Source organism: Puma concolor, chromosome E1 (assembly GCF_028749965.1).
Source record: "Puma concolor isolate L17-30 chromosome E1, mPumCon1.1.hap2, whole genome shotgun sequence".
Lineage (NCBI taxonomy): Eukaryota > Metazoa > Chordata > Mammalia > Carnivora > Felidae > Puma > Puma concolor.
In genome coordinates, this window is record NC_141680.1 from 31,161,895 (window position 1) to 31,175,110 (window position 13,216).

Consider the following 13,216-nt stretch of genomic DNA (forward strand, 5'->3'; position numbering starts at 1 on the left):
TCACTGCCCTCCAAACTGGCAGACAAGACTTGCTTCTTTTTTATTCATTTTCGAGAGACAGACAGACAGACAGAGACACAGCATGAGCTGGAGAGGGGCAGAGAGAGAGGGAGACACAGAATCCGAAGCAGGCTCCAGGCTCCGAGCTGTCAGCACAGAGCCAGACGTAGGGCTCGAACTCACGGACTATGAGATCATAACCTGAGCCGAAGTCGGACAATTAACCGACTGAGCCACCCAGGCGCCCCCAGAACTTGCTTCGTAACATGCCGTGGAGAGAACTGACAAATAATTTGTCACCAAAGCTGTTGGATTTGTGGACTACAGAGGACTAAGCCCAAACACATGATGCTTTATAAGGTGAGGCAATTAAGCACTAAGACCAGTGTTGTCCAACAGAAACTTCTGTGATGGTGAAAATGTTCTAGACCTACACTATTGTCCAGTATTGGCCACATGAGGCTACTGAGGACTTGAGACTAACATCACATTTTTAATGATTTAGATTTTTAAATTTTATTTAATGCTTAAAAGTTTAAATTGAGCCAGGCACACATGACTAATAGCTGCTGCACAGGACAAGGCAGCTCTAGACCCTCTCTCCTAAGGATAAGTTTAGGACATAAGAATAGAGATATAATAAAAAAAAAAATAAGGGGCGGGGCGCCTGGGTGGCGCAGTCGGTTAAGCATCCGACTTCAGCCAGGTCACGATCTCGCGGTCTGGGAGTTCGAGCCCTGCGTCGGGCTCTGGGCTGATGGCTCAGAGCCTGGAGCCTGTTTCTGATTCTGTGTCTCCCTCTCTCTCTGCCCCTCCCCCGTTCATGCTCTGTCTCTCTCTGTCCCAAAAATAAAATAAATAAACGTTGAAAAAAAAATATTAAAAAAAAAAATAATAATAAGGGGCACCTGGCTGGCTCAGATGCCAGTGACTCCAGATGTTGGGGTCGTGAATTCGAGCAGGGTGTAGCAATTACTTAATAAACAAAAACTTAAAAAAAATATTTAGCACAGTAGCACCTTAGATCTAAAAAGTACTCGCGATGCACTTAAACAATGGACTGTTGCATTTTTTTTAGTCTTTGACTCATACTATCCATGGAGCCATGCATCCTACCCCAAACACAGCCCTCCCCATACACAATCCTGCAGACACCTCCACCCTGCAGCAGCCCAGAGGCACTCTAGACTAACTCCAGGGCTCCCAGGAGAAGAATCTGAACACCTCTTATTGATGTTGACCAACCCTCCTTTTACCAGGGGAAGAAACGGAGACCCCAGAAAGGTCTAGAACCACTGCTGGGTTTCAGCCCTGAAAGCTGCACCCAGTCCTCACCCCCCAATCCAGGGCTCTTGTCAGCTAAAACCAGTGGTGAAACAAGCCTTGTGAGCCCTCAGCACTAGACATTTTTACTTCCAGAACTCACCTGGGGCTCTGCTTTGTTCCTAAATGCACGGGCTTCAGTAAGTCCCAGCTAAGTGAAGGCAGCCAGCCAGTATTACCAGATGGGTACAGAATGTTTACTATCAACTTGTGCAAACTACCAAACCGAGCTGTAGAAATAGCCAAACGGCCAGGACTCGGACAGAACCATTTACTAGGAGGAAAAGAAAGTTAAGGAAAAGAACTCCTTGAAAGCTACTTATCACTGAAAGCCAGTCTTCAAAATGCTACATGATAACATACACTCCTTCACACTGCAACAATCTGCTTAGAAAGCAACAGAAAGATTAGGAGAAAAGCCCACGGATTTGACTATTCCTTGGTTCTTCTCACAAAAGTCCTCCAGAGAACCTAATTTAAGTGCAAACCCACACTTGTCAGTGTCTCTACCCCTCAATTTGTATTTTGATTAGCCATTGAAACAATCCAGACTGACCTCCAGCTTCACCCTCCTCAATTGTACTCAGAGGTGTGAGGATTAGGGAAGTGTTTTCCTGTAACTCTACCAGCACAGACAGTAACTGTCAAGGAAAAGGCATCCTCTCAATTTTAGTTCCCACATCCCCACTAGCTACCTCTCCAACCAGATTCTGTCACTACTCAAAATATTGTCATTGATCATGTTTTCCACAGCCCAAGTTTAAAATCAGTATTGGAGCCAGCAGGTCGGCTCTGTGGAGTGCCACATACAATGGGTACTTAATGTTAAATGATCATAAAGGTGAAACCTGCATGAGGCATTACACAGAAAGGGCTGTGGAGAAAAGAACTTGCTTCAGAAAGCAAAGTTAAATATTAAAATACATCCCACGCAGATCGGCAACTCCAGTAGCAGGACATGATTTCAGTGGGACAAGGGGCTCAGAGGCACCCTGCCTCCCCAGAGCAGAGGAAAACAGAATGGCAAACAGAAGGTATTAACTCGTACGCTAAACTGTTGACTTCCTCACAACAGCACAACAGACCAAGCTACAGAGAGGTCCTCTCTTCTAGACTCACAGGGAAGATTAGGAAGGAGTGGCCTGGGGAGAATGGGCTAGAAGGCGCCAGCTGGCCAGGCACAAGGAGTGCCTGCTCCTCAAAACCCTGAAACCTGCACTCGACCAAGTCATGATGTGGCAGGCTAGAGCCAGGAGGCGGGCAGCACAGTATCGGGAAACCACTTTGTTTTCCTTCCAACCAAGTTTTTAGGTCAGAGGCTGGGGGGTGGGGAGGTGGGGGTGGGGTGCGGTACTTTTAATAAAATCCAAATCACCCAAGTGATTCAAAAGAAATTTAACATTAATCTCACAGATTCTTTTCGAGGGGAAAAAACAACGCTTGAACAGCCATCATGAACCAGGCACAGTGCCCAGTCTCAAATAGTATCTCAATCTGTCTTTAGGAGGAGAGGGAACACTGTAAGGACTAAAACTAGCCTTCACCCACAAACGATGGCCATGGCCATGGCCAAGGCCTGGGTCCGATGCCCAAGAATAATTTGGATCACCAGATAAAGCAAAACAAACTGCTTTAAAATACTGATGCTCAGCAACCTTACACTGGAGATCTATCCACTTGGCACCTGGGCAGGCCACTTTGAAGGCAGACACCTACACAGTCACCCTGCAGTGGCCAAGTGTGAAAGTACTTCCTAGAAATAGTTGGGAGGAGGAACTGATATTCATACAAAAGGCTCCAGAGACTCGGAGATGGCTCACTCAAGGGCTTAGATGGGGATCAGTTCGCAGCAAATTTGGGGCCATCACCTAGCAATGTGCATGACAATTGAGCCAATTTAATTCAGGTAGGCACTGAAGCTTCAGAGATTTGTACATCTGTAGGATCAAAAGACCTGCACTACCTAGACCCATACTTCTGAGAATATACCTAGGAACCCACAAAACTAGTTAAAAGGTGGAAAAGGTTAAAGTTCAACACAAGTCAAAAGCCTCCACCAAGATAACTTCACTTGTTTCCAGTGCCCAGAAAGTCTTTTTTTTTTTTTTTTTTTTTTGTAATCTCAACACCCAATGTGGGGCTGGAACTCACCACCCCGAGATCAAGGGTCGCATGCTCTGTGGACTGAACCAGCCAGACACCCCTCAGAAAGTTTTAAATAATCAGCAGGTGAACCACTGGAATGCCAGGAACAGAGAAATCAGGCAAATAACAGGTCTTACTCATGCTATACCCTCTACTCAACTCAAAGCTGCTCTGTGCCTTTAAGAGCAAAGGGGATGGGTGGTGCTTACTAAGAGTCCAAGATTTGCTTTCTGAATAGAGTTTAAAAAAAGAAAAACTAATTTGGGAAGGACTTGGTTACAAGAGCACAGTAAGGTTACTAGTTGCCAGAATTAATAGCTTTTTGTGAATGGTATTCCTTGATCAGTAATTGCCACAAAGGGGTTGGGGGTGGGGAAGTGGATAGCAAGCCAACAGATATGACAATACTAGGTGTCCAGCAGCCCAGATTTCCCCGCAAGAGATAAATTTAAACACCAAGTACCCTGCCCTTCAGTAGGAGGAGGACAGCCAGTTTAACCTAATTGCTCTGCCCGTACCCTCTACCCGGCTCCAGCGGCCTCCACTCACACCTGGAGAGAAGAGCACCGGGTTTGTGTTAGCGGCGGCGGTGCGGCAGAAAGGCGCCCGCCAACCTGGGCATCTCAGCCACAGAGGAAGATCTCGAAACGCCCAGAGCTTCCAGCACTCCCGGTTCGGTTCGGCACCGCCCACTACCAACAGCGCCTTTCCTTCCATAAGCCTCACTAGGAGGGGCATAGGGACGGACTGTACCCTCGGGCACAGAACTGTGGAACTGGTGAGAGCCCGCCCCAGAGGCGTTCAGACCAGTCTCCCCCAGCACATTCTGACCCGTAACCCCGAAACTAGCTTGGTCCCTCCAAACCTGGCCTAGCGGGGAGGGGTGCCGGCGGAGTGGGACACGTGACCCACGCGCCCCCGGGCATGAAGTCAGCGGGCACACAGCGCCGGACAGCCTCCCCCTCTCCGGACACCCTTTGAAGGGGCAGCAAACGCTAATCCTCTCGAGAGACGCCAAGCCTTTGACTTCGGGGGCCCTAACTCGGTTTGAACGGTCCCTCCCCCCGAAACAAGGTTCCAATCACCACCCGTGTCCTAGCCCATCCTCCCGATTCCACAAACCAAGCCTCTTCCCCAGGTTCCCCGCACTGAACTCTCAGGGGCTAGATTACCAGCACGGGTTTGCTGCCTCCCGGCCTACATGGGGAGCACCCCAGCGCGAGCTAAAGGGGCCCAGAAGTTGGGGAAGGTTCCTGAAGTGACTCCAGCCCTTCAGGAGGAAGAAAGGGGTGCCCGCGGGCCTCGGGGCACCTCCTCGCCCTTATGAGCACCTGGCCCTGCCCACGACCCGCCCCGCCGCCGCCTCTCCCGGCTCAGACTTGGGTACACACGACCTTTGAAAAGTAAACGCGTGTGGGGCTGGGCGACCTTGGGTGGGACGCACTCGGGTCTGTCTCACGGGAGGGTGTGCGCGCTCCGGGAAAGTTAAGCCGCAGAGGGGTGCCCCGCGCGCCGGGTCCGAGACCACCGACCCAGAGGACGGTGACGCGTGTGGGGGGCACCACGCGGCCGCAGAGCACGGCCCCAGCCGCGCACACGCGATCTGTCAGCAGGAGCCCGCGGGCAGACAACCGTGGCGGGGGAGGACGAGGGGACGCGCAGGCGACGGCAGGGAAAGAAGGGCCTGCTTGACAGCAGGCGGCGGGCCGGAGCCCCTCCGCACACGCTCGGCGTCCGCAGCCCCGGGCCTCCGGGACACCTGGAGCGCGCGTCGCACACCGCACCTGCACCCTAGACTCTCCTTCACCCGACGGCGCCGCCCTCGGGGCCCTGGCAGGTGGTCCCCTGTCCAGCCGCCCCGGCGACCCCAACTCACCAAGTCCTCCGCGACAGTCGGGAGGCAGAGTCCTCGCCCGCCGCCGCCGCCGCCGCCCCCCCACCCCCGGGCCCAGACGCCCAGCCCCGCTGCGCCGCGGCCGCTCCCCCACGTGCTTGCCCAGGCCGGAGGAACACAGAGACATTAAATACTGAGGACGCGCAGCTACGTGCCCGCTGCGCGACGCAGGCCCCGCCCCCCGCCCTCGTGCCCCCGCGCCGCCTCACTCACCTGCGCGTGCGCGCCGCCTGCCGCTCCCGCCCGCGCGTCTCCCAGCTGCGCCAGAGAGGGCGCGGTCTAAAGCGCTCCACCAACATCCCGCAGCCGCCGCCCGCAGCCCGGCCTCGCTCGGGCTCTCGCGAGAGGTGCTGTAATCTCGGCGGGGCTGGGAAAAGAGCCCTGGCTGGCTCTCGGGCGGCGCCGCGGAGCCTCCGCGGTCTACCCCGCGAGGGCAGCGCGGGGTCCCCTGCGTCGGCTCTGGGCCGTCTCGAGGCGTCGGTTAGACCATCTGCCTGCCGGGTCTTGGAGAGCCCGCTGGCAAAGCGGGGCAGGGCGCCCCTTGTTCCCGTAACCGCCAGTACTTTGTAATGCATAATCAGGTGGCCATTAATAATGGCTCAGGAATAACTGCGTAACGGGGAGTACCTGGCACTACTCAAATGCAACTTTTTTGCCCATTTTTCACAACTTGGTGATGTTGCACTGAAACCCTTTCCTCTAAATGGGTTTGGTTTTTGGAAGAATTACTACGAAGCGATGGTCACTATGAGTCACTAACTGCCAGGAAACTTGGGAAAACAAATTGCCACCAGGCAAGTGGACAGCTGGCCAGGCTTGCTCTCAGTCTTAAGACACGGGGACTTTAAGTAAACATTTGGGCAAAATTTAGAAAGGAGATCATATTAAGAACCAACCAGTGAAATTACTTGGGAAAGGCTTCATCTTCATTGGTGATCAAAATGTAAATTTAAATAACAATGAGGTACCACTTACCTATTGAGTTTTAAATATATATATACATATATATATATTTTTTAATTTTTTTTCAACGTTTTTATTTATTTATGGGACAGACAGAGACAGAGCATGAACGGGGGAGGGGCAGAGAGAGAGGGAGACACAGAATCGGAAACAGGCTCCAGGCTCCGAGCCATCAGCCCAGAGCCTGACGCGGGGCTCGAACTCACGGACCGTGAGATCGTGACCTGGCTGAAGTCGGACGCTTAACCGACTGCGCCACCCAGGCGCCCCTATATATATATTTAAGTATATACAGATAGATAGATAGATAGATAGATAGATAGATAGATAGATAGATATACACATATATATGAATCCCAATTGTATGCGGCCATCAGTATTGTGAAGGAAACAAAGAGGAAGTTGAAATAGGAAAGAAACAGCAAAGTTTTATGGTTCCAGAAGGCCTAAGGTAACATTTAAACTGAAATCTACCAGATAAGAAGGAGCCAGCCTTGCAAATAGTATTTGGGAATAAGAATTGGGAAGTGTTCCCAGCAGAAGCAACAACACAGGCAAAAGTAGGAAACAGCTTTTGGTGAACGGAGAAGATCAGTATGGATGGAATATAGTGGGGGCTAGGGTCAGTGCAGACATAGAGGGAGGAGGGTTTTTTGTGGGGAGAGGGTAAGAAAACTAGACCAGCTTATAAATTATAGTAAAGCATGAGTTCTCTTCTACTCTGCTCAGCCCCAAAGCCAAGCATGCTGCCACCTCAGCACTTGCTGTTCCCTGCGACTGAATGTTCTGCAGCACTCTGCAGAGCTCACTGCCTCACCTCTTACAAGTCCTTTGCTCCATGGTCATCTACTCAGTCTCAGTGAAACCTTCCTGGTCTCCCTATTTAAAATTGTAATCACACACACACACACACACACACACACACTTCTCTGTCCCTCACCCCTTATTTTTCTTCATAGCACTAATCACTGTCAACATACTATATACTTCATTTATTCACAAGAGGAGACATTACTGAGAGCATGGCACATGGAGGGCATTCAATAAAAAGGCATTTATTTTTTTTTTTTTAATTTTTTTCAACGTTTATTTATTTTTGGGACAGAGAGAGACAGAGCATGAACGGGGGAGGGGCAGAGAGAGAGGGAGACACAGAATCGGAAACAGGCTCCAGGCTCTGAGCCATCAGCCCAGAGCCCGATGCGGGGCTCGAACCCACGGACCGCGAGATCGTGACCTGGCTGAAGTCGGACGCTTAACCGACTGCGCCACCCAGGCGCCCCTAAAAAGGCATTTAGTGAATGGATGGGGAAGCCATTAAAAAAGGTTAAGTAGAGAGTGATACAATGTCATTTCTGTTTTTAAAAAGGAACTGAAGGGGCGCCTGGGTAGCTCGTTGGTTAAGCGTCAAAATTCAGCTCAGGTCATGATCTCACGGTTCATGAGTTCAAGCGTCGGGCTCTGTGCTGACAGCCGGGAGCCTGCCCCGGATTCTGTCTCCCCCTCTCTCTCTCTCTACCCCTCCCCCACTCATGGTCACACGTGTGCCTCCTTTCTCTCTCTCTTTCTCTCTCAAACATACATAAACATTAAAAAAAATTTTTTTTATGGGAGCTAAAGGGGCACTGGGGTGACTCAGTTGAGCGTTCTCATGGTTCCGTGGGTTCAACCCCTCCACTGGCCCTCTGCTGACAATGTGGATGGAGCCTGCTGGGATTCTCTCTCTGCCCCTCCCCCCCCCCCTTGCACTTTAGCGCCCTCTCTCAAAATAATATTTAAATACATACATACATACTGCTGTTAAGGGATTGGAAGACCAGTACAGACTCAGGGACACCAGTAGGGAGGCTGGTGTCAGTCTCAGTGGGCCAGTTGAGAAATGGTACTGGCCTGAGCTAAGAATCATGGCAGTGGGTATATAGAGGCTGCGTTGGATGCGGTGTATCTTCTGGAAGTAGTAGCAAGAGGATTACTTCACTCATGTTGTTGGGGGTAAGGAAAAGGGAATGATGGATGATGCTTCCTTGGGCTTGAGTCACCGTGTTCAATGGGGTACAGCTTACTGAGATGAGGAAGATGGGGGCAGTGAAGCACTGTTTTCACTTTGGACCCACTGAGTTTATACTGCTTTTGCGACATTCAAGTGGAAATAAGTAGTTAAGTTGTATGTGCAAACCTGGAGCTCAGAGAAGTGGTCCAGGCGGGAAAACCAAAATGTATTGAAAATCACGTCAAAAGTGGATATTCTAAAGAAAGACAATGAATGCCCTGGTGGTGGTGGAGGGATGGAATGTGTACAGGAAAGAAACTAAGAGAATGGTGTCCAGGCAGTTATGTCCTGAAAGCGTTGGTAGGAATAAAAGGGGAAGAGGGAGATGAGACTGTGAATGTGTCTATGAGGAGGGACAGAAAAGCAGCGGCGAATGAGATCAACGTGTTAGTCCTATCCTGTGTGTGGGCACATGAGCAAAGCCTTCCAGAACAGGAGGAATGAAGGAAGAAATGGAGAGTAACTGGAATACTAGGGAAAGTGCAAGATACAAGCCACAGCGAGAAAGCTGAAAACACAGGATTAACTATAATCACAGCCACAGATCAACCCAGCAGCTGGGGCTGAGAAGGAGGCAGCCACAAGGTCAGGGCAGTGCACGGGTCGCAAGGTGGCCCTAGTATGAAATTAGAAGGTGGGAGGAATGAGAAGGGAGGTAATCCTAAAAACTTAGTCCTGAGGAGAAGAGGATGACTGGATCAGGCTGAAATTTTAGCCTCAGCTCAAAATGGACAGTCTGCTTTAGGCAGGGATTTAAAGCTAGGATGCACAAAACAGCTTCAAGGATGTCTGTGAACTCCCTGAAATTGCTCACATGGTTTTGTAAGGATGAGGTTTTTCTCTGTGGAAATAGTTATGGATAGCTTCTACCAGATTCTCTAATCCTGATGTTAAAAAATAATCATAGAGGGGCACCTGCGTGGTTCAGTCAGTTGAGCATCCAACCTTAGCTCAGGTCATGATCTCGCAGTTCGTGGGTTCGAGCCCCGCGTCGGGCTCTCTGCTGGCAGCTCGGAGCCTGGAGCCTGCTTCGGATTCTGTACCTCCCTCTCTCTCTGCCCCTCCCTTGCTCATGCTCTGTCTCTCAAAAATAAATAAAATGTTAAAATGATAATGATGATGATAAGAATAAGAATCTGGTAATGGAGCAAGACAGAAGGTAACACTGTATCTTTAAAAAAAAAAAAACAGGAATATGTCAGTCAGAAGGAGGAAGTGACAAAACACCCCAAGGAGGCCCCCAAAAAAAAAAAAAAAAAAAAAAGCAGGGAGTAGGTAGTATCCACTGAAGAGAAAAGGTACCCAATCCAATATAATCAACACTGCCCTCTCTGGGAAATGGAAATGGTCAGATCAGAGCCCAATGCTATTATTCATTTAAATCCTGTAACTCTAATCCTAATTCTGAATCCAAACCCACCAAGCAACCTTCTGATAATTCTCTCCAAGGAGACATGGCTGGACCTGTGGCAGGCACTCGTCCACCTTACCGGTAGCTTTTGGTCATTGCAAATTACACAAGTGGCTCTCGTGTTTTTTTACCTCTCATACGCCTTTGTGAAGGTTTGTTGTTTGAGTTAGCTTTCAGTTCTGGGATGCGAACACGGTGGAGTTTCTGAGTCTGTCATAAGGCTGAGTAAGGGCCATGACAACTTTCATCAAAACATCATCAATATGTCATCTTGTGAGGCTCTTTTTTTTTTTTTAAGTAGGCTCCACACCCAACGTGGGACTTGAACCCACGACCCTGAAATCAAGAGTCATGTGCTCTACTGACTGAGCCAGCCAGGGGCCCCTGTGGGGCTGTTAAAAAGTCAAGCAGTTGTCTTGTCCTGGCAAGGACATCCACCACCTCCAGGGGGCACATGTTTCAGGAATGCCCTGCCTTTCCTACAGGAGGCATCTACAGAAGGAACTTTCTCAGCGCCAACATGTGTGAACTGTCTCCTTCACGGGCGGTCCAGTGAAGGAGTGTCCTCACACCTTCACTTTCACTGGATAAACGAGTGGAACTAAACCCCTCCCATTCTCCACCCGTTTTGCCCCAAGCCCAGGTGTGTCTACAGAGAAGAGTAAAGGATCTACTCCTATAGAAGTCAATAGAAAGAGTTAGGGAATAATAGTACTCATAGCTAATACTTAATGAGCATTTCAATGCCCAGCACCTTGTAAAGTACTTTCTCCTTCGCACAGCCCCAAATACTAGATGCTCTTTGTTACCGCGTTCCCATTCTACAGCCCTTACCCATAAAAGCCCCACTGGCAAGGTTTTAACCCCAGAAATCTGACTCGGAGCCCGTGGATTAACCAACTCACTTCCGTGCTGCCAGAGGCAGACGAACAGAACCAGCCAGCAGTTTTATGTAAGAACATGTCTACTTCATGTTTGAATTGTGCCCCCTTAAAAAAGATGTGCTGAAGTCCCAACCCCAGCACTTCAGAATGTGCCTTTATTTGGAAATAGGGCTGCTGGGGATTTAAGTTACGTTGAGGTCATGCCAGAGTAGATTTGACCCCTAGTTGCAATATGACTCAAAGAAGACAGCCATGGGAAAATGGAAAACGCAGGGCGAACACCATGTGACAACAGAGGATCGGAGTTAATCCATCTGGAGGCCAAGGAATGCCAAAGATTGCCAGCGCACCACCAGAAGTGAAGAAGAGACAACACTTCTCCAACACCTGGATTTTTTTCCTTCTTCCCTCCGGAACTGTGAGACAACAAATTTCTGTTGTTTTGAGCCACCCAGTCTGTGGTACTTTGTCCCAGCAGCCCTAAGAAATTGATACAGTACCTTTCTTCCTTCACCCCTTGGAAGCACAGATGGTAAAAGGGAATGTGAAGTCGCTCAGCAGGTGACGGAAGGGGGCTGTCCCCTTACTCCCCTCTGGACCCAAGGTGTCCTGGCTTCCCAGGGCGCAGGCTCCATCCAAGTGGCTATCGGGAAGTGCCCAGGCTCTGACACCATTGCCACCACATATTTCTTGGGGATTTTTCAGCTACATATTTAAGATCTTGATTCTGAGGACGCCTGGGTGGCTCAGTCAGTTAAGCATCTGACTTCCGCTCAGGTCATGATCTCACGGTTCGTGGGTTCGAGCCCCGCATTGGACTCTGTGCTGACAGCTCAGAGCCTGGAGCCTGCTTCGGATTCTGGGTCTCCCTCTCCCTCTGCCCCTCCCCTGCTCGTGCTCTGTCTCTCTCAAAAACAAACATTAAAAAACTTCTTTTGTTAAGATCTTGATTCTGGCTCTGTTCGGTGGGCCCCCTGCAGGGGTATGGTTGGCCATTATTCAGAGCCCCCTCCACTCTTCCCAGCTTCTTCCAATGGCAGTTCCATTCGGAGATAGAGCCCAAGAAACTCTGTAAACCGCTTCGAACAGAGGGAAGTTGTACCCAACACCAATTTAGGTCCTCCGACTGTAGCCAAGCTCATGCATATAGAGAAGCAATTAACTATCAGAGACTGTTACCTACTTCATTTTATTCCATGGGAGATATTTCCTTCTGGGTATTTCCTTCCCTCTGGGATCCTCCCAGGAGCCCCCCTGGCCATGCTGCATGCCTGCGTAGGGATATTTGAATTGCTTGGACCCTAAAAGAGAACTGCAGTGAGCCCTCTCTGGTAAGGTTTATAATCTGTTGTGCGGTGTTTCTTTTGTTAATTTGCATACCTTTTTGTACACCATTGCAGCTGGGATTGTCTGAAAACAGCAAGATCTAGAAGTCTCAAATAACTGCGGGGGGTAGGAACTTCAGTGGGAATGAGAGCTGTTGCCAAGGGGACCCACCTCTAGGAGCAACGGGGTAGAGCACTTAACAATATGCGAGCTCAGACACTGCGCCCAAATTTTCCATTGTACCTAACCTCTACACACCCTCTGCAACTTCTCTGGAACCATTTTCTTGCTCTATCGATACTGAAGCCTGGCAAGTTTCTGCCTTCTGTGCAATCAGGCACTCCAGTTTCCTACAAAGTGACGTGCTCTACCCAGGACTGTCACTAGCCCCACAGTGGCATTGTGCAAATTAGGTAACGAGTGTCCTTTCCCCCCAGACAGACACAGCTCTGTGCCAGGCTCCATGGTGAGCAGAATGCACTTAGCACAGCCTGGATTTCAGGCTCCACTTGCCCTTGGGCTAGATACCCTTGTGCCGGACACAACCTGCATAACCTTCCATGACACCCTTGCAGTTGGGAGTGACTCCTAACAGAACTAGTGCTGTCTACTAGGTCACAATCAGCCAATCAGACCCTCCGGGGGTTTTGTGCACCACACTGTAATGGCTTTATTCACTTAACCACTGCCAAAGCCTAAGCTATTGCCTTGTTCAGCACAGGGGTTTTCTGCTTGTTTATTTTTCTTTGGGATTTTTTGTTGGGGGGGGGCATGTTTGGTGTTTTGGTTTTGTTTTGGGGTTTCTATTTAAGATTTTATTTTTAAGTAATCTCTACACCCAACATGGGGCTCCAACTTACATCCCCGAGATCAAGAGTCACATGCTCCACTGACTGAGGCATCCAGGCGCCCCTCAGCACAGGTATTTAAAAACCAGTGGCAGACATCTCCTTTGCTGTCCTGCCTGCTGCTCGCCTGCAGTGTACTCAGTAAACTTCTACGTCCTTGGTTCTGCCCTGGGTGGATGCTTTCGCTGCCGCACCTCGAGCCTCCACCTGATCAGGTCGTCCCGCAGTCAGTGGCCCTCGTGGGGACCCCTGCCGGGACTGTCCCTGGATTCTCCGTGAATTACTCAGGACTTTTTCTCGGTGGACCGACTCTAGCCCTTCTTGGGGGAACTGACAACCTCTGGCTGAATATATTCCTCAGTGAGGATCCGA

General features: G+C 50.0%; 1 protein-coding gene across 4 annotated transcripts in view; it reads right to left on the reverse strand.

Moving 5' to 3' along the window:
- AKAP1 (A-kinase anchoring protein 1) overlaps positions 1-5,477 on the reverse strand; it is a 38,274-nt gene extending 32,797 nt beyond the window's left edge. Inside the window, exon 1 of one of the 4 annotated variants that reach the window (XR_015244054.1) lies at positions 5,345-5,459. The gene's annotated coding sequence lies outside the window, so the exon portion shown is untranslated. Of the gene's footprint in view, positions 1-5,344 lie in introns of all 4 variants that reach the window. The other 3 variants (XM_086686890.1, XM_086686888.1, XM_086686889.1) reach the window with 3 other exon arrangements.
- Between the last annotated feature and the right edge of the window lie 7,739 nt (positions 5,478-13,216).